General features: G+C 48.1%; 1 long non-coding RNA gene across 1 annotated transcript in view; it reads right to left on the bottom strand.

Moving 5' to 3' along the window:
• Positions 1-677: 677 nt before the first annotated feature.
• The window catches only part of LOC106004091, a 29,575-nt gene continuing 10,802 nt past the window's right edge, over positions 678-19,450 (bottom strand). The window contains exon 3 of the long non-coding RNA XR_001176945.2: positions 678-2,416. This is a non-coding gene — a long non-coding RNA (uncharacterized LOC106004091). The remainder of the gene's footprint in view (positions 2,417-19,450) is intronic.

The following is a 19,450-nucleotide window of genomic DNA, read 5'->3' as shown; positions in this document are numbered from 1 at the left end:
TGTCACTGTTTGGTTTAGCAAACCTTCATCGAGCACAAACCATGTGTCAGGCCTGGGCTCAGCAGACTTATCTCCGGTCTAGGGGGAGAGAAAAACAGACACAGGTAACAGTGAGATTGTTAGAAATAGAAATAGAATTTCTACAATAGAAATAAAGACTGTGAACCACGAAAGAGAGCAAGTAATAATGTCCGGGATGTGATGAGGAAGGGAGCATGGGATGTGTCCCATCCATCCATAGAGATTTATTAAAGACCGTGCACAAGATTCTCAGGGTGGGAAATGTATATATATCTGAAGAAAAGCAACACAGAACTGAATGAGCCTGAACTAGAGCTTTGGAGGCAGAACGACCACAGTTCCAGGCTCTAACCTGTCTGTGCCTCAGCTTCTTTGTTTGTAAAATGGGCATACTAGTAGCATTTGCCTCACAGTTATCACTTATTTTTTTTTAAGATTTTATTTATTTATTTGACAGAGATCCCAAGTAGGCAGAGAGGCAGGCAGAGAGAGAGAGGGAAATAGGCTCCCTGCTGAGCAGAGAGCCCGACGCGGGACTCGATCCCAGGACCCTGGGATCATGATCTAAGCCGAAGGTAGAGGCTTAACCCACTGAGCCAGCCAGGCACCCCTATCCCTGTATTTAAGTGAAATCACTCAAGCATTCAGCTGGTGAATATTTCCTGAACATTTTCTATGTGCCAGGCTGCCAGTGTATAGTAAGGGACCTACAAGACACCCGGCACCAAAAGCACTTAATATCGGTCCTTATCCTCTTTTTCCTAATTCACAAGTTAGGTAAAAGTTCAGGACAGAAATACAAGAGAGGTCACAAGGCAGGACAGGCTAAACGCCAAGAAAAGAGCACGAGATATGTGTATGTAGGAATAGTGGGGACACGGCCAGGAGGTCTGCAAAGGCTTCCTGGGGGAAAATGGGCTTGGAATTAGACCCTGGAGGACAGTTAAGAGGGGGAGGAGGGAAGACTGTGTGAAGCCATGATGGCATGGATGTAAGGTTGGGCTGGGAGAGGAGTCGGGAAGAAAAAGAGATTTGAGCTAGACCCTTTCTGCAGCATTTTGGGCTTTTGGGTGGGGTGTAACCCGAGCACCAGTGAAAGAAATGTTCTAAATCTAAAAGCAGCAATCAAGGGTAGGCATGGATAAGAACCTACTTAACCAGATCACAAGTGTTTGCATTTCTTTAAATTTTGCTCCAACGTTGGTATCGCCTTTTCTGCAGGGCATTTCCTGTAGGGATTAGTTCCATTCTTTTCTACTTTATTTAACTCCAGTGCCTTTCTTACTCAACAAGGCTCCTTGAAGGCAGAGGCTTCCTTGTAGCCCGGTGCAACCCCGGTGTCTAGCTCAGTGGGCACTCAATCAGCATTTCATTCAGTGAATAAATACATCTATATTTCTATTTTACCTAAGAGCATGGAGCTTTGGATGGCGTGCCTAAAGTAATGTTTCCTGGCCTGGGGCAAGAATAATGTTGATTTGCACAATCCCCAAGCCAGGCAGGATTGTTTAGTTGGCGACAGCTGCTGGAATGACCCGCCTGGGATCCGGCAGGACAGAGTCACACAGAGGCCTTGCTAAACTAAACGTAGGAACTCACATCAGTTAAGGCGGTGTTGCTTTAAGCTCAGCCAACCAAAGGTGGATGCAAAAAACAAGCCAGCAGCTTGAGACTCGAAACAGAACAGAAAGGGAATTCACAGGACCCAACTTTGTCTTCTGGCTGGAGCCCTTGAGATCTGGCGATGCTGGCGAGGCCAACTGTGTGTTGAGATAAGAAACGGCAGCTTCTTTAAGGTTTATTTTGTTTTTGGAGCCGCCCGATCCAGTGGGCGGATCATGCCTTGAAATAGAAGCATCTCGAAAAGCCTGTGAATCATTTCTTAGTGCCGGCCTGCAAGGTTTCATATCCTGTTCTTGGCGTTACCTTGGGTGCTGTGAGCGTGTGTATGTATTGTTTTCGGGGTTGTTTGCTTAGGATTTGGTTTTGAAACTTTTACTTTCTTTTAATAGCTTTTCTTTTCTTCTTCTTTTTTTTTTTTTTTAAGCTGGAAGAGTTTTTCAGATGGTTTTTGCGAGAAAGTTCAAACTCTGGGATGACTAAGTCTCTGGAATAATTCGGACTCTGGGAGGGGGAATTTGCTGGCATTTGGCATGAATCAGTCGCTGATTTCTGCAGTGAGAAAATCTTTTGGAAAGCTTTTAGGTCAAGCCCCTCCCGGCACACGTGGGGAAACTGAGGCTCAGGGAGGGAGAGGGCTTCAGCCAAGGCCACACAGTATGTCAATGGAACAGAGGGGACTAGAACGTAGGTTTGACTCCTGGGACCAGTTTCGGGTTTGCAAGAAGCTTTCATGCACACGGTTCACATGGAGAGGGCCACATATTCGAGATCACTAAAGGAACAGAAAGAGAAAGAGAGTTGTGAAGAGTTATAACTCAAAGGGCATTCAAAGGGCATAGGGTTAGAAGGCTCAGAGAAGGGAACGGATGTGTGAAGGCATTCTACATGCACGACGCTGCTTAATCCCCCCCAGGTCCTTTTAGAGCCTTGGTTCTCAACCAGGATTGATTTTGACCCCAGGGGACATTGGGCAAGGGCTGAAGACCTTGTGTGTTCGCCACAGCCAGGAAGGGGGTTTGCTACCGCCTCTCTCAGGTAGACGCCAGGGATGTCGCTCAGATCCTGCAATGCACAAGACGGGCCCCGGCAGCCAAGGTCAACAGTGCCAGGGCTGGGAAGCACTGCTCTGGGGAGGGCCCTAGGATCTGTTAATTCAGGGTAACAGCTGAGAAAGCGGAGGTTCAGGAAGTACAGCCACTCATGGGGTCTTGGGCAAATTCCTCGACCTCTCTGTGCCTTATTTCCCCACATCTATAGGAGGGAGCTGGCAGCACTTGTTACGATGATTAGGCAATTTAATATTTATAAATCATTTAGGACAATGCCTGGCACATATTAAGTATTATGTGACTTGTTGCTAAAAAAGATAATAATAATGAAAATAAGTACCCTGGTCCAACACACACAGAAAATACGTGGAAGAATTATAACAAAATCTAGAGATCATTAAAGGGAACGGGGGCTAGAAGATGGGAGACTTCTGTGGGTTCCAGGCTTAGAGAGCAGATGATGCACGTGGCTGTCCAGGTGACATCTTACATCCTCGTGGCCGTGAGGGTTTCCTTCCCACAACGGCTACCTTAAACGCAACTTCATCTTTTTATGTTAAAATGACATGCACTGTTAAACATGAATACCTTGGGCAAGTCTGACACAGCGAGCCGCTGTGAGCCATCAGTAATCGCTCATGAGAAATTGATCGATGAGTTCCTTCCCGGAAAGGCGGCCTGCCGCTCCCGCAGGAATCCTGACCCCCTGGTCGTGCCCACACCCACCAGCACCAACCCCGCACCCTGCCCCAGCTTGCACCCAATGTGAGCACCTGCTCCCAATCTTACCCCCTTTTGCTCCCACAGCCCTTTTACCCTGCCCGGTGCCCAGTCCCTGCTTTGCCACTTTGCTTTTTGTGTTTTGTTTTGTTTTTATTTTTTTTTTTTTTTAAGATTTTTTTTTTTTTTTTTGACAGACAGAGATCACAAGTAGGCAGAGAGGCAGGCAGAGAGAGAGGTGGAAGCAGGCTCCCCGCTGAGCAGAGAGCCCGATGCAGGGCTCCATCCCAAGACCCTGAGATCATGACCTGAGCCAAAGGCAGAGGCTTTAACCCACCGAGCCACCCAGGCGTCCCATGTTTTGTTTTGTTTTTAAAGATTTTATTTATTGGGGCGCCTGGGTGGGTCCGCCGTTGAGCATCTGCCTTCGCCTGGGTCGTGATCCCGGGGTCCTGGGATTGAGCCTTGAAGCATCAGTCTTCCTGCTGGGTGGCAGGCCTGCTTCTCTTTCTCCTACTGCCCCTGCCTATGTTCCCTCTCTCGCTGTGTCTCTCTTTGTCAAAAAAATAAATCTTTTAAAATTTTATTTATTTATTTATTTGACAGAGAGATAGAGACCACAAGGCAGGGGAAGGGGCAGAGGGAGAGGGAGAAGCAGAGTCCCCACTGAGCAAGGAGCCGGATGCAGGGCTCCATCCCAGGACCCCACGATCATACCTGAGCTGAAGGCAGACACTTAACCAACGGAGCCATGCAGGCACCCGCCCCTGCTTTTCCACTCTGACCCTCTAATGCTGTCTTCAGTCAAGGATCAGTCTCTTGGCTGCTGGTTGCTGACCCCCACCGGGTCTCTGGCCTTGTGTGACCCCCAAGCTCTACCTGCACAGCCCAACTCTCTCCGCGAACACTGGACTCTGGAATGGAAACCAGGCACTAACGTCTCCCCTCAGCCTGGGATCCACCTGATAAGCCCATCGCTTACAACAGATGCCACCGATCAAGACTTTTAAGCTACGTGACTTACGCGCTTACAACAGTTCTCACCAGCTGTGCCCCACTCTCTCAAGCCCAGATCTCACTGAGCTAAAATCAAGGTGTTGGCAGGTTCAGTGTTTCCTTCTGAAGGCTCTAGGAAAGGATCCATTTCCTTGCCTTTTCCACTTTCTAGAAGCTGCTGACATTCCTTGGTTCGTGGTCCTTTCTTCCATTTTCTTTTTTTTTTTTTAAGATTTTATTTATTTATTTGACAGAGAGATCACAAGTAGGCAGAGAGGCAGTCAGAGAGGGGGGGGGGAGCAGGCTCCCTGCTGAGCAGAGAGCCTACCTCGGGATTCGATCCCAGGATCCTGAGATCATGACCTGAGCCGAAGGCAGAGGCTTAACCCACCGAGCCACCCAGGCGTCCCCTTTCCTCTGTTTTCAAAGCCAGCAACATGGTACCTCTCTGGCCCCGTTTCCATAGTCATCTCTCTCCCTTGACTGTCCTCTTCTGCCTCCCTCTTCTGTTTGTAAGGACCCCTGAGATCATACTGCACCCCACAAAATAATCCAGGATACCCTTCCTGTTTTAAGATCAGCTGATTAGTGACCTTCTGCATCCTCCATTTCCACCTGCCAGGAAACAAGGCCTATGCTCAGGTTCCAGGACTGAGGATGCAGACATCTTTGGAGAGGCCACTAACCTGCTGGCCACATTAACCAGCAGGGGTGGTGGGAACTATGACAATCCAGCCCGCACATACTGTTTCTAAAGGAGGCAACTGCTTCTCAGCCCCGGCTGATTTCATCACGCGTGAACCCAGGTTCGGTATGGCTGGGGCTTGAACTCTGTGACCCTGAGACAGATCTGAGCTGAGATCAGGAGGCGGACGCTTAACCAACTGAACCACCCAGGCACTCTGGATCTACCAGTGTTTCAAATAAAGCTGGAACGTTAGAGTTTCAGGTGAAATTTTCCAATCTTGTAATCACCGGGCAAGGCTGAAAACAAATTTTTTTTTTTTCTCCCACAAGCTAGATTTGGCCTGAGGCCACCCAGGTGTGACCTCGGGATCCACCTTCATCCTATCAGCTGTGGTGAGACAATGAGATGTTCTCAGCCACTTTCAGGCTCTGCAGGCTCCGGGGTATGAGGAACCAGCTGGGCCTCGAGGTGGGAAGGAAGGTGGTCAGGAGTGTAGGGGGATGCTGCTGGGGATTCCTCGGGGGAAAGTTTGGAGGGAGAAGGGACCAACCATTTCCCTGAGGGACCAACCATCACCTGCAGGAAGCAATGACGCATGAAAGGGTACAGGAAATCAGGCAGAGACTGACCTGAAGAAATCAACCAGAGTCAGGTAGGCTTTATGCCTCATGACTTCAGAACAAATTAAGCACACACTTTCTAATTTCAAGAGGTATCAGTTCTTCCCTTCCCCTTGAAAAAACAAGCAAGACTGGCAGGCTAGAGGATGGCAGGAATGGGGTTGAGAAGGAGGCTTTTCACCTGCATGCTTTCTGAATTTTGAGTCAGATGTGTTACCTATTTAAAACATTAAATTGAAATCCTTTTATAAATATAAAAATATTTTCACATATGATAGTTCATGCTAAAGGTAAGACAGATAGAGTTGTCATGGTGACTCCCCGTACTCTCATGAAGATGACAGGTGTGACCTCCTTGCAGAGAGGTTCAGAAATGGTGAGATGCTAAAAAATTACTTTAGACTTGTCATCTTAACTGACTGCTGCTTTTCCTTACCCTCACACACCAGAACTTCAGTAAACCAGACTGGAGTTGTTTTCTTCTTCCCCTTCTCCTCCTCCTCCTCCTCTTTCTTCTTCTCCTTGTTTTTTTTTTTAAGATTTTATTTTTAGGGGCACCGGGGGTGGCTCAGATGGTTAAACATCTGCCTTTGGCTCAGGTCATGATCTCAGGGTCTTGGGATCAAGCCCCACATTGGGCTCCCTGCTCAGCCGAGAGCCTGCTTCTCTCTCTCCATTACTCCCACTGCTTGTGCTCTCTTGCTCTCTCTATCAACCAAATAAAATTTTTTTAAAAGATTTTATTTTATTTATTTGACAGACAGAGATCACAAGTAGGCAGAGAGGCAGGCAGAGAGAGAGGGAAGCAGAGAGCTGAGCAGAGAGCCAGATGCAAGGCTCCATCCCAGGACCCTGGGATCATGACCTGAGTCTAAGGCAGAGGCTTTAACCCACTGAGCCACCCAGGCGCCCCTAAATAAAATCTTAAAAAAACAACAACAACACATTTTTTAAAAAAGATTTTATTTTTAAGTAGTCTGTACACCCAATGTGGGTCTCAAAATCACAACCCTGACACTGCCGTCTTCTTGAGTTCTATTCTGTTCCATTCTAAATGGCAAAAAGCAGGGCACCTGGCTGGCTCCATTGGTAGAGCATGCAACGCTTGATCTTGGGGTTGTGAGTTCAGGCCCCACATTGGGCATAGAGTTTACTTAAAGAAATAAATAAATGGCAGAAAGCAAAGGCTCTGTGTCAAGTTGGCTTGTCCTTCCCACACTGGGTGACCTTGAGCAACATACCTGACTTCTTTGAACCCCAATTTCTGCATCTGTAAAATGGGAGTAATAATAATACCAACATCATGGGTTGTGATGAAGATTAATGAGTTAATGCAGGGAAAGCACCTAAAACAGAACAGAATCAGCATCCATAAATGCTGACTTGAATTATTAACTATTTTTACTATTCTCTTTTAACCTTGTTTGTTTGTTTGTTTGTTTGTTTCTTTCTTTCTTTTTAAAATATATAATGAATGTATTATTTGCTCCAGGGGTACAGGTCTGTAACCTTGTTTCTTTTGAGTGGGGAAATTACTTAGAACCGCAGCAACTTAAGACATGTAATGCAGGCAGTCTAAAATAAAGTGAATTTTTATAAAACAAATAAAATAAAATAAAATGAATTTAATCCCTGGTTCCCCAAATCTTTACAACCACCCAAGGGAATATCACTGTCTCTGTTCCAAAGGTAAGAGAACCAGAGATTAGGAGCATGTACGCAAGTCACTCAAGGACACTGAATGGGGAGACTGAGAGGTAGAGGTTCAAACCAATTTTCAAGATTTCAGATCCTGTGACTTTCCACTCAAGTCTGCTCTATGGTGCGATTATAAAATAACAGGGTTTGTTCCTTGGGTTTGGGGGCAGCCCCTCCCCCATCTTTGGCCCCAGATCCACTAGATTCCAAGGTGGGGGTCAGGTCAGGTCTCTGGCTCCTATTCTGGCCTCAGCTTTGGAACCAAATCCTTTTCTCCCCTGGGAGGGAGGCAGAGTTGAGGTGGAGAGTCAGAGGGGGAGTCAGAGCAGGGAACCTACACATGACCCTGGCCCAGCGGCCCCAGCTTTCTCACGAAGCAGGCTCTGTCTGCGTCCCAAATCCGCAGCCTCTCCCTGACCCTTGTCTTCTAAGAGAGCAGTTGCTGCAGCTTGAAAACATGTCTGGCACCAAACCGGTGCGGTAAGTACCCCCCAAAAGATGGAGGGCTCAGCGCAAGCAACCTTCATCCTGTGGGAGAGCCCCAAGGTCAGGAGCCTGGCTCTGTGGGCTTCAAAACCCGACTCCTCCGCTTCCTGGCTGAGCAGCCTTGGCGTCACCTCTCTGAGAGGTCCACATCTGTGCAAGGAGACAAGGGCAGCATCTATGGCAAACGCAGGGGGAATTACCACACCCCCCACCTCCCCGCCACCAAGACTGATTGATTGATTGATGCAAGGGGCAGAGAGAGAGAGAGACCAAGCGTGCATGAGTCCGGGAGGAGAAGAGAGAGAGGCATAAACAGAATCCTTGAGCAGCAGGGAACCCAATGAGGGGCTCCATCTCACCACTGGGAGAAAGGAGCTTTAGGGGTGACTAGGTGGCTCAGTCAGTTAAGTGCCTGACTTCTGGTTTCAGCTGGGATCGTGATCTCGGGTGGTGAGATGGAGCTCAGCCTTGGGCTGGGCACTGAACTGGGAGTCTGCTGGAGATTTTCTCTCTCCCTCTCCCTCTGGCCCGCCCCCTGCTTCTACATGTGTGTGCTCTCTCTCCCTAAAATAAATCTTTAAAAAATGAAAGTGCTCTATTGAGATATAATTTACATACCATAAAACTCACCCATTTTAAGTATACAATTCAATGATTTTTAGCATATTTACAGAGTTGCAAAACATCACCACAACAATTTTGGAATATTTTTATCAACCCTTTCCCCCTCCAAAACCCTGTTCCATTAAAAGTCACACCCCTTCTTCCTCCTATTCTACTGTCCCAGTAGACAACCACTAGTCTACTTTCTCTCTATATAAAGTTACCTTTTCTGGAAATCGCCCATAAATAAAATCATATAACATATTCTCCTTTTAGTCTTGCTCCTTTCACTTAGAGAGAGGGGAGTGGGGAGGGGCAGAGAGAGAGAGAGAAACAATGTCAAGCAGACTCCCCACTGAGCCCAAAGCCGGACACAGGGCTCAAGCTCACAATCCTGAGGTCAAGACCTGATCTGAAATCGAGTCCAACCCTTAACCAATTGAACTGCCCAGGCACCCATCTCTTAGCATAATATTTTTAAATTCTATCTGTGTGTTGCACATATCACTACCCCATTCCCTTTATTATTGCTGAATAATACTCCATTGTATGGAGATGTGTCTGTTTATCCATTCATCAGCTAATGGATATTTGGGTTGATTCCACTTTGTGGCTCTAGTGAACAATGTGGCTATGAGTATCCACATACAAGTCATATACCAACATACTAGACATATATTTTCACTTCTCTTGGGTGGATGCCTACAAGAATTGCTGGGTCCTATGGTCAATTTATGTGGGTTTTTTAAAGATTTTATTTAGTAATTTGACAGACAGAGATCACAAGTAGGCAGAGAGGCAGGCAGAGAAAGCGGGGGAAGCAGGCTCCCTGCTGAGCAAAGAGCCCAATGCCGGGCTTGATCCCAGGACCCTGAGATCATGACCTGAGCCAAAGGCAGAGGCTTTAACCCACTGAGCCACCCAGGCGCCCCATATGTTTTAACTTTTTACAAAAGTGCCAACTGTTTTCCAAAATTTTCCATACCCATCAGCAATGTATGAGGGTTTGTTGAGAGAACTAAATGATGTAATTAACATAATGTGTTAGCATAGTGCCTGGTCATAGTGAATCTTCAAGAAATGGTAGCTGGTGCTAACCAAGATCTTAATAGAATCAACACTACCCACGGTACGGCTGTCTTCTTCCCTGCAAAGAAGGTGGATCTCTAAAGTATTAATACCCACATTCTTTATGCTTTTAGCCTGGCACTCAAGACACCTCGCACACCCCACCTCCAACTATTTATCCAGTCTTGGCCAGCAGCGACCCACCTTCTAGAAGCTGCCTATGCAAGCTAATTAGCACTTTGGCTCACATTCTCTGCCCTCTTCCCTCCTGTCTTCCTCCTGCCTGCTCTTCATGTATTAGAATCCAGGCTGGGGATGCCCGGGTGGCTCAGTGGGTTAAGCCACTGCCTTTGGCTCAGGTCATGATCCCATGACTCCTTGCTCAGCAGGAAGCCTGCTTCTCTCTCCGCCTCTGCCTGCCTCTCTGCCTGCTTGTGTGCTCTCTCTCTCCCTTCCTGGCAAATAAATAAATAAATAAAATATTTTTTAAAAAAATAATAAATAAAATAAAATAATATCCATGCTGGCCTTCAACACTCAACTCCAATGTTCTTTCCTCTTTAAATCTACCTTGGCTTTCTAAGTAATTCGATCAGTGCAGTCTTGTCCAATTGTTTCCCACTAACCATGAGTGGCTACTGAGCACTAGAAATGTGGCTAGTCTGAACTGAGATGTGCTGCGTGAGGAAAAGCACACCAGGGGCACCTGGGTGGCTCAGGGAAGGGGTTAGCCCTCTGCCTTCAGCTCGGGTCATGATCTCAGGGTCCTGGAATCGAGCCCCGAGTCGAGCTCTCCACTCAGCGGGGAGCCTGCTTCCCCCTCTCTATCTGCCTGCCTCTCTGCCTGCTTGTGATCTCTCTCTGTCAAATAAATAAATAAAATCTTGAGGGAAAAAAAAAGAAAAGCACACCAGATTTTGGTGTGCACAAAATCACGTGTATGAATTTCGGTGTGTGTGAATTTTCACCAGTGTGAAAAATAATGTGAAACGAGTCATTTTTTGGTATTAATTATATGTTTGAATGACAATATTTTGGGGTAATTGGAGTTAGGTAAAATACATTATTGAAATTAATTTCACTGTACTTACTTTCTTAAAAGGTGGCTGCCGGGGCGCCTGGGTGGCTCAGTGGGTTAAAGCCTCCACCTTCAGCTCAGGTCATGATCCCCAGGTCCTGGGACCAAGACTCGCATCGATCTTTCTGTGCAGCAAGGAGCCTGCTTCCGCCTCTCTCTCTGCCTGCCTCTTTGCCTACTTGTGATCTCTGTCTGTCAAACAAATAAATAAGATCTTTAAAAAATAAAAAAATAAAAAGGTGGCTGCTAGGAAACTTTAAGTGACAAATGCGGTCCCACTGGGCTGCCTCATGGTTCTATCTGGCAGTGTTGGTATAGGGCATCGATATTCTATCAGTTCCTGTTTATTGAGCACCTCTTTCTTTCTTTCTTTCAAGATTATTTGTTTATTTATTTGATAGACAGAGAGATCACAAGTAGGCAGAGAGGAAGGCAGAGAGAAGAGAAAGCAGAGAGCCCAATGCAGGGCTCGATCCCAGGACCCTGGGATCATGACCTGGGCCGAAGGCAGAGGCTTTAACCCACTGAGCCACCCAGGAGCCCTTGAGCACCTATTTCTTACATTTTTCTGTTATCTGATGTAATGCTCACCACAATCCTGGGGGTTGATGTTATGAATATCTCCTTTTTTACAGATAAGGAAGCAGAGGGAGGGTGTGACCTCCCCAAGGTCACACAGCTGGACGCTAGCAGATTCAGTATTCAAACCCAAGTTGTCTGACTCTGAAGCAGAGTCTCCCATGGGATTCTACTGCACAGACTACTAAAGCACCAGGGCTTTGGGGGTCTCCGTGGGGTGTCTTTGGCTGGAATTAGAACAGCTCTGCATGGTAATGAATCATGCTAATCAGAAACTCTGAATGCTTGTCTTTCATAAATACAAAATGAGAAAGCAGATTAATTAATATAAGCAATGCATTTGGAATAAATTGGATCTTGGGATCTGTGGGTAGAATAAAAGGCTGAGGACCACTGATCTAAACAAAGATCTCCTTTCGCAGGTGGGTGAACTGATGCCCAAAGAGGACAAAGGATTTGCCCAGGGTTGTCAGCTAGTGGCAGAGCCAAGTGCAAAGGCTGTGTTTCCAAGATTGGAGGCTGAGCCTCCCTGCACATACCTCCAGGTCTCTGCCAGGATGGTCTCTGTCCCAAGCCACTTGGAAGCCCTTTGTCTTGCCTCAGCCTCCTCCCTCCCCCAAGCCCTGTCCCAAGGACTAGATGGGAGGGGGCCAGGAGACCCAACCCATTTCCCATCAGGGTCCCAAGGCCACCATCTGGTCCTGGGCCAGGAATTCCTTTCAGAGACTGAACTAAACTGGGCCAAAAATAATGCTGAACCCTTGGATGCCTCCAAGAGCCCCTGTTCCTAGTGGACCCTGGTCTAGCAGGCCAGGCCACCGCAAGTCTTCTCCCTGCCTGTTCTCTGGGCTCCCGCAGTCTTCCCCTTGCAGGCTCCCATCTGCACTCATAGGTGTGTCTGTGTAGGGAGAGGAATGTTTCAACAAACTGCCCACATCCCAGGTTCTCTCTTGCCAGCCCTCTCCAAACAGGCAGGAGACTGTGCTAAACCCAGCAGCGTCCCTATGAGCCAACCCAGGAGAGCCCCAGCCGTAGACACAGACGAGGAGCCACCCAGAAACTGAGACAAGGCCACCAAGAGGCACGCAGAGTGTGTCCAGAGACAAGATAAAGGATGGGTGTTCAGATAAAGATAAAGAAAGACACGGAGTCGGAGATGCAGCGAATAGAAATGAGAAGAAAAGAGGTGGACGAGCAAGGGGGTTTGCGAAAAGGAAAATTCGAAGAACGGCAAACAGGAAGACGACCGAGAAGTTCGAAATAGAGAAAAGGGCCCGAGAGACAGACAGAATGCGCAGGAGCGAGAGGGCTCAGCGAGCGGGGGCGCGGGGCGCGGGGCACACGAGGGTCCGCGGTGAGGGGGGCGCGGGGGTCCCGGGGGGGGGGGCGGGTCCTTCTCCCGGAGCCTCGCCCTGCTGCGCGGATCCCAGCAGCCACATTCCTCCGGGTTTCCCACACGCTCGCCATCAAAGAGTCCCCAAAGCCCAGCTTTTCCCGCGCCCCTCCCCCGCCAGGGCTGGAGAAGCTATTTTTCACCCCCTCCTGGTCTTTAATCTGTTGTGGGGAAAGAAAGCGGCTTTTGTTGGGCGAGGGGCTGCGCGGGGGGTGGGGAGGGGGCGCCGGCGATTGTGTGTCCCGCAGCTGCGCGCCTGGGGCCGCCGGGGGTGGGGGCGCGGGGCTCGGGGCGCGCGGGGCGCGGGTGGGGCGGGCGGGGAGGGTCCGGCAGGGTCCGGGAGGGAGCCGCGGGGCCTGGGGGAGCGGGCGGGGAGGGTTCGGGTGGGGGCCGCAGAGGGGCAGGCAGGGAGGACCCGGAGGGTCTGGCAGGGCGGAGGTGGGGCGCCCTGGCACAGGCGAGGAGGGCCAAGGTCGGAGAGGGCCAGAATAGGGGCAGCCAGGGCGCGGGGGTGAAGGCGGAGGGGGTCACAGAGAATGAGGGAGTGGAGGAAAAGGCCACCCGGGCGTGCAAGCTCATTGTCCTCTTGGCTCTGTTTGCACCTGGCCCCAGGACTGGGGGGAGAGGGACGCACACTGCAAAGGGCATGTTAGGGAGAAGGCTGCACACCCCCCAGAAGCTCGTATGAATGCCCTATGCTGGGCAGGGAACCACCCCACAAATGTAAATGGGCCGCAGCATGGGAGAGACACCCACACTCTCACCAGGGGCCCAGACACACAACCCTCAAGAGGGATCCCAAAACCCAGGGAGGGGTGAAGGACCCACACTCAGGAAGGAACACACACTTTCTGGAGAACCCACTTACTCAGAGACATACACACATACAGTGCCAGACACCATGAGGAGCTGCTGAGCAAAATGGACTTCAGATGTGCACTTCCTTCTCTTCCCATCCTCAATTCCCCCTTAAGACAGTCCCCCGTTCTCCAGCATTTTCCTGCAGTTGGTAGCTTGACTAACTGCACAGGCTTTGGACTCAGGCGGCTCTGCTCTGCTTCCCAACAGCTGAGTGACCTTGAGCAAGTCACCTCACCCCTCTGACTTCAACTGATATGAGGATTGAGACAGAGAAAATACATGTAAGATGCCCGGCTCCCTCTTGGCGCTCAGCGAAGGTGGTCCTTTGTAGGCCTGCCGATGCCTGGGCCTCCATGGTAATGATTCCACTCAGCAGCACCTGTAGCGGGCAGGAGGCCCTCTGGTTGGGAGTGGAGGAGCCTTTTCCTCTCAGGCAGGGACACCTGTCTCTTAGGTCAGATCCCCCTCTCTTGACCTCAGTACCTACCCTCAAAGCCTTTGAGCAGCAACTGGGACGTAGGCCAACACAAGACCGTATCTGGGAAGGGTGAACATTGCATTGCAAGACCTTTGTGGGAAGTACCTTTTTTTCTTTCTTCGGACTCCATCTTTCTACAGCCTTTTCTGACCCCCCCTTTCGTGGGAGCCCAAATCCAGCTGCGGGTTTCTGCAGCAAAGACACTAGGCCCGAGAGTCACAGAATCAGAGAGTCAGCCAGTATAACCTGCATTTGGGTTTTAAATCCCTCCACACCCAAGGGATCTCCTAAAAGTGATGACCGAGGTGGACTGTCATTCAGTATATCTTCACTAAGTGCCTGCCCACTCTGTGTCAGGCACTGGGAGGGATACTGAAACCAAAGAAAGACCACCTGGTCACAAGGCAGGTGACCTCTATGGCCCATCGGGTAGCTGGGAGTGTTTAATGAAAGCCCGAGTGAAAGTGCTTTGGAAAGACTAAAACCTCTGCAATATATGTGTTTCCTTTTATTGTTTTTATTTTTATTTTTTTTAAGATTTTATTTATTTACTTGACAGAGAGCAAAAGCAGGGGGAATGGTAGGCAGAGGGGAAAGAAGAAGCAGGTTCCTGGCTGAACAGGGAGTGGGGCTTGATCCCAGGACCCCAGGATCATGACCTGAGCTAAAGACAGACACTTAACTGACTGAGCCATCCAGGCTCAACCCTTCCCTTGGTGTTTTTTTTGTTTTTGTTTTTGTTTTTTTTAAGTCACAGTTAAACTCTCACATAACCCACTGATACTCTCCAAATTCTAGAAGTTCCAAACTGTCCCTGTTTGACACAGTGTTGCTGGTCATACTCACTAGCCTGTAAGTGTTAGCGGGAGAGAACCAGTCCTTTGTGTCTGCACACTGTGTGCAGTTTCACACATGAGCACGAACACACTATGTGTGTGTTCATCCTCGTGCGTGTCAGGATTTGAGCCACAGACCCGGATTCAAATCCTGATTGGTGGGGTTTTATACCAACAAGCTGTGTGACAAATCTCTTTGAACTTCAGGATATTTGCCATAATAATACCTACCCCCAAAGCCTCTAGAGCAGATTATATAAGATATTTTATAAGGCACCCAACAAAGGATAGGTTCTTAGAAAATAAACTCCCTACTCGCTTCCCTGTGGGTGTCCACTCCTTCACCCCAGATGCCCAACCAGCTCCTGGACATCCATGGTCACTGCCTACCTGTTGAAGCAAGGGGTTGGTTAACTTCAGGGTGGTATGACTGGACCAAAAAGGTGGAACTGGGGTTGGAAGAATGAGAGAGGGAGGAAACTTAATTCAAAACGGATTCTTAAAAACAGGAGATGTCATTCTGCACTTTAAGAATAAACATCCCTTAAAACATGGACAAGAAAAGGCTTTTGGGGAAATAAAAAAAGCTTCACATTTCCAAGAAATTTCCAATGCTCCCCGAGTCTCTTTGCTTAGAAAAGAAAGGTTTTTCCCTTAATGTTCCCAGCACCTTAGTGTCTGTCTTCCTATCAAATGCATCCCCTACCTACCCCCGACTTTGCTTTTCTCTATCCAGTACAGTAAAATGCTGTCGGGTCTAATCTACCTTCGCAAGAAGTTCCTTGAAGGGACAGGATGAAAGGCATAGGCAAAGAAGGATACAAGTTTTGAGACAGGCAGACATGGGTGCAAATCTTGGATCTACCACTCACTGGCTATGTGAACTTGGGCAAGCATAATTACCTCTCTGAGCCTCAGTTTCCTTTTCATAAAATGCATCAGTGAGATAATGTATGAGAAGGTGAACGGTTAAGATTCAATGAAGGATGATGATGGTGATGCTAGCACCAAGTACTTCTTAACTATAGAATAGCCTATCTTGGAGGTCTCTGAAATCCCCGCCCCTATAAGGACTCAAGTCTTAGAACCCCATGCTTCCTACAGTCCCTTCTCCATATTACCCACATTCCTGAGAACAGTCTCAGCATAAACCATTAAACGCAACTGGTACCATCTAGTCCACCCACCAGGGGTCCATCACATCATAGCACAGAAAAATAACTAATCGGTTCCCACAGTATTTTCCATCCCTCCTCCCCTTTGATCCTTTCAGCTGTGAGATAAGTGGATATTATTTTCCTCCCCATTCTACAGAGGAGACAACTGAGGCAGAGTGAGGGGAAGTACTTCATACAGGAATTTGAGGCTGGTCTTAATTCTGAATTCCCTGTGCTTTCCTTGTGTCACATGAGTTTCAAGCAGCACTTTGAGGTCTAGGCTCACTGTGGGGAGAGGGGGGGTAGGAGGCGGGGGGGGGGGCATGTTCTATGTGCCCAGCTGGAAAATCCTCAGCACACAGTTAAGGCACTTTGGGAGCAAACAGGTACCTATTAGGAAATACAGCACCCGGGGATGTTCTGAGACCACAGCAGACCACCCTAATGCTAATGAGAGTTAGTGGACAGAGTGGACAGGGAGCCAAGGGAGGAGGAGGCCCCAAGTCGACAGCTGACATCCCAGTAACCTTGGGCAAGTGTTTGAGGTTCCCTTGATTCCAACTTCACAACATAATGGGGGGGGGGGGGATAGGTAGACAAGTAGATAGAAACTCAGTTTAGGCAAAAAGACATCTGCAGTTCTCATCATCATTACTCTGGCTTTGAAAGCGACAGCTCAGAGACCCCCCACCACTTTTTAAAATTTTAAAGACAAAACAGTATAACTTAATAGTTCTGCCAACTCTTCAAAAAATCAGAGTACACAACACTGACTTTTTTTTTCTTTTCTTCTTCTTTTTTTTTTTTTTTTCTTTCCATTTTGGCAAAGGAAGATTCAGTTCCTGGAAATGCTTACAAAATGATTCCTGACACTGGGAGGAGATAGTTTTAAAAGGAAGAAGGAGATGACAAAGAAAAAAAACTATATACATATATAGATGAGGGAAGAAGGTGGAGAGAAAGAATAAACAAAAGGAAGAAAAGAAAGAACTAAAAGAGGGAGGGAAAAAAGAATTTAAAGGGCCCCAATTCAGGGAACGTTATCAAGTTCCCAGCATCTGCAATTCACAAGCCGCTCGCCTGCCGGGGAGGCGCAGGCCCCGCCCCTTTCTCGGGTGTCGGGCGCTCATTGGTGGGGGCGGCAGTCGCCGACCGGTGACTGCCCGAGGAAAGGTTGCCTGGGACACGCATCCCTGTGTGAACGCATGACGTCCCACCCTGGCGCCAGGCTGTCTGGGGCTGAGTCTTAGATCAACACAGCTGTGGGACCGGGACCCACAGCTGGGCAAAGGAGCGGATTCCTCAACAAAAAATAGGATTGTGAGAAAAGTTCTGAAACAAAAACAGCGCAGACAAAAGCCTTAATGACATCCTTTCATAAAAATAAAAAATGCAAGAGGGGGGAAAAAGCTGGTAAAAGGAGCAGAACTGGGAACAGAAAGTTCAGAGGCATTTGGAATAAGAGGCTGAGGCCCCGCCACCACTAAACTAGTCGCAGAAGGCCTGAGCTAGCCCTCCAGTCCGCTGTTGGAAAAAGAAGTCTCTCGGGTTCAATCTTTATTCAGTGTTCCCAACCGTACCCTGCTTCTTTCAGAATTAGAATCTTAGATTGGAGAAGACCCCCAGAGGTCCTTTGCTCCCACCTCCCCCACCATTTTGCAGAAAATTCAGCCCAGGAAGCAAGAACACACGTCCAAGGCCACATTGCAAGTTACTGGCGTGGCAAGAGAGAATTCTGCTTGCTAATCCCACTGCACTTTCTACTGCCTGTGTCACACAGCCCAGAGGCATTTCAGCCTGAAATCATCTTGGGAAATAATAAATGTGAAGGTGCTTTGCAAACAGGTACACAAGCCTGAGGCATCAGTGGTAGTAACGGAGGAGGGAGAAGGAGAAAAGAGAACCTGTATGGACCTGTGGACCCAGCACCTACCACACACCTGGCCCTATGCTGTGTCCCCAGGCACCGAAGAGACTAACTGATCTGGTGGAGAGAGCATGTCAAGTGCCTTGCGGAGCAGAGGCATGCGATAATTATTTGTTGAATAAATGAGGTAGGTCTAATTAGCTTCATTTTATAAACTGGGGAATTGAGGCACAGAGAGTTGACTTAGTTCAACATCATTAGTAAAAGAGAAGAACAGGGATGTGAACATAAATCGGCCGGCCCCAAAGGCCATGATTTTTCAGAACCACCCCTCAGCAACCCCTAGCGCCCACAACAACCCCACCCCCGCCCGCCCCCGCCCCTGCCGGCCCCAGCTAGACCATTTTGCACAAACCACGGAAGTCTGTGTGATAGAAAAGGAAAGGGTTTTCTATTTGGTCACTCAGAAGTCTTGCAGAGCCACCATTTTCCCCTTCCCATGACCAAATAGCTGGCATTCTCTTCTTTTGACGTCTATAGCATTTATAGACTGACTTGTGCACTCACAGGTTATTGGTTATCGTCTTCTTTCTTCTTATGCTAAAGAGTAGAAGAAACTTGCAAACATTAACTTTTTAGGGAAAAGTCTTTAGAAGACCCCTTTCTTGCAACACAGAGCCCTGTGGTTTGATGGGAAACAATGGGACTTCAGGATTGGCTCTGCCATTAGCTGTGGCGTGACACTGGACATGTTTTATGGCCCCTCTCTGGGCCCTTTACCATCCCACTCCTGCCTGTCCAAATTTCATAAAGCCTTAGATTTCCATTATTGGAAAGGATTTAAAATAATCACTTAGCACCATCTCACCATACTATTTACAAAGCAAACCAAGGCCAGGGTACCTGGACTTGTTCAAGATCCTATGGCTGGGATGTTGATTCCCAGCCCAGTGTCCTTTCTACCATGACAATTTTGAGATTCTCCTAGTTCTGAGCTCCCATTGTCTTGTTAATCAGTGCCACATACTATAGAACTCTTAATTGTTTCCTGTGTTAATTTTGTCTCCCCAAATTGTGAGATTCTTGAGAGCAGGAGCCACTGTTTTATGTAAGGTGACTCCATAAATATTTACCAACTGATTGACTTAGGAAGCAACCATTGGGGGAATCCCACCTGGGTTTCCAAGATGAAAACCAGCATTTGAGGCTGCGAATTCCCAGAAGTTCTGGGAAGTGACAAGAAGACAAGGAAAGAATACTGAGTGCAATGTCCTGTTGCAATACAAGGCTTAGCTTCCCTGTCCTCTGATCCCTTTCCTGGGCTCTCAGAGCTGGAGTTATTTCAGCAAGGCTAAGAATAATCAAGTCCAGGTGGCCTACCCTTCCATAGCAGAAAGGGACAGACAATTGAGTGATGAAATTACCAAACTATTGTTTTCTGCAGAGAGGTGTGTGGAAAGTGGGGGGGGGGGAGGGCAAAGCAAGAGTCAAGAGATTGGCTGACCCAGTGGGGGCCCCTAAAAAGATTTATATAGAAATCATCCTGTCTGTCCTCCATATTTAAAACTCTATCCAAAATTCTAATCAAACTCACTTCCAAAACACAATTGGCATATCTTTGGCTGCTTA

The sequence above is a fragment of the Mustela putorius genome, unplaced genomic scaffold (genome assembly GCF_011764305.1).
Source record: "Mustela putorius furo isolate JIRA1106 unplaced genomic scaffold, ASM1176430v1.1 tig00003853_pilon_pilon_pilon, whole genome shotgun sequence".
Taxonomy (NCBI): domain Eukaryota; kingdom Metazoa; phylum Chordata; class Mammalia; order Carnivora; family Mustelidae; genus Mustela; species Mustela putorius.
This window is presented reverse-complemented; position numbering and strand designations above follow the sequence as displayed.